Raw genomic sequence first — 2,172 nt, 5'->3', positions numbered from 1 at the left:
ATATTCTATTCAATAACATTGTTAACCGTTTTTATTTATAACATCTGCTGCTTTGCTTCTGTGAAAATGAATAGAGACATCAGCCTTAAACTTAGTTTTTGTCATTTACATCAGTTATTTGTATAAAATACACTATATATTTTTGTCTCAGTACATTAATGTCACATTTGACCAGCATTAGTAAACTGTAAATATAAAGAAATGCCAAATCACAATGCAGGTTTTCTCAGACCGGAGACCATAATTGTGTAAGAATTAATTTTATTATGATATGAAACATCCAATTTTTCTTTCAATAATGTTTTTTTTTTAAAGTTTGGCAAGAATGTTGTAATATTACTTTTTTTTTTAGTTGTCATAGCAATTGATTTTAAAAGTAGGACGGCTCACTTTTTATAAGATGACTGAATTTTACTTGAATTCGTAGTTTATTCTTACATGAGAAACTAAGTCATTATTATGAGAAAATAAGTCATTATTTCGAGAAACTAAGTCATTATTACGAGAAAGTTTCTCATTATAACGAGATACTAAGTCATAATTTTGAGAAAGTTTCTCATTATTATGACTTACAGAATTATATTTTTTTATTTAGTGGCGGAAACGGGCTTCCATAGAAACGGGCTTCCATACTTACGCACTTTTGAGAAATGATCTTAGAACAAATTTAGGACGGTTTATACACAACATTTTATAGATGAGGCCCCTGGTTCTAGTACAATGTTAGTCTGCAAACGTTTGATCGCAGTCTTGTTTTATTCTTAGGGTGTTTGTTGCGAGTTCCAAAAGTAAATGTTAAAAAAATGTGAATATATTAAGAAATGTTGCAAAGGGTGAAAAAGAAAAATCAAGGAAGTGACCTATTGTGAACTTTTGTGAACTTTTGTCTTACAAACAAAACAAAAAGAAAGAAAGAAAATGCCTTTTTTCTAGTTTTATTAGGAATTTTGTTCCAAAATTAAATGTTGGAAAAATGTAAATCCTTTAAGAAGTGTTGCAAAGGGTGAAAAATCAAGGAAGTGACATGTTGGAAGTGAACTTCCATTTGTCGATTTGTCACATTTAGGTGTTACATTCATGATGTGTGGTTTCAGGCTTCACTGTTGCTTTGCGGCCTGTCAAAAAATAAACTGAAATGCTTTATTTTGTGTGATTTGTGTGTTTAATTTAAGATATTGACAGTACTGGAGCAGTAAGCAGACCAAAAGCTGAAGATCTAAAATAAGTTAAAATGTTAAGTTGGTTTAGCTCAATTAACTTTTTAATTTAAATGTTAAGTAAACACAACTTGCAATTACTTAGTAAATGATGTTGCATGTTTTAAGAAAAGAATGTTGAGTGAACTCAAATATTTAAGTTCATAAAACAAAGATTATCTTGTTTATTTTAAGTAAAATTGTTCCAAGTTGGGTTTACTTAAAAGGTTTGATGCAAAAATGGGGCAAATATATTTTAAGTAAATCCAACACATCATTTTTACTAGTGTTGGTCTGTCTGGGGTATCTGGGGGCATGGCCTCATGTAAGAAAATTTTTACATTTTAATGTTTTACATTTGTGTATCTGGTGCACTTTGAGAGTTCAAAATTAAGAGCTCCAACCCATGCTCAGTGTGTAAATTTAACAAAGAAAAAAAAGTCTATGCGCTAAATCTTCTAGCTAGGACACCTAGTAGAAAGATAAAATTCTCTGTAAATACGGCCACAGAGCCTTGCCTTTCCTTTAGAAGCTGGAAAACTAAAGATTTCAAAAGGAAGATTCATTATTTGATTCATAAAATTAATTGTTCAATTATTTTTATTTGTTTTATGTAGAGTCAAGGAAAAGATGAAAAATTAAGAAATCTGAGAACGACTGAAGAAGGCAACAGTGAGGGAAGTACGTAATCATCAGAATGTACGTTCTTTGAGAATGTGTGCATTGTTTATTATGAGGTGTATTTTCATTTAAATGTAATAATGTCCACTGCTGGTCAAACGTTTAAAATATTTTTTACAATTATTCCTGTAATTTAAAGTAATTTATTATATTAAGTAATTTATTCCTGTGATTTAAAGCTGAATTTTCAGCATCTTTACTCCAGTCTTCAGTGTCACATGATCCTTCAGAAATCATTCTAATATGCTGACTTGCTGCTCAAGAAACATTTCTGATTATTATCAATGCTGAAAAC

The sequence above is a fragment of the Sinocyclocheilus grahami genome, unplaced genomic scaffold (genome assembly GCF_001515645.1).
Source record: "Sinocyclocheilus grahami isolate Dianchi unplaced genomic scaffold, SAMN03320097.WGS_v1.1 scaffold1712.1, whole genome shotgun sequence".
In the NCBI taxonomy this organism is placed as follows: domain Eukaryota; kingdom Metazoa; phylum Chordata; class Actinopteri; order Cypriniformes; family Cyprinidae; genus Sinocyclocheilus; species Sinocyclocheilus grahami.
The sequence above is the reverse complement of the archived record's forward strand: the minus strand, read 5'-3'. Positions refer to the sequence as shown.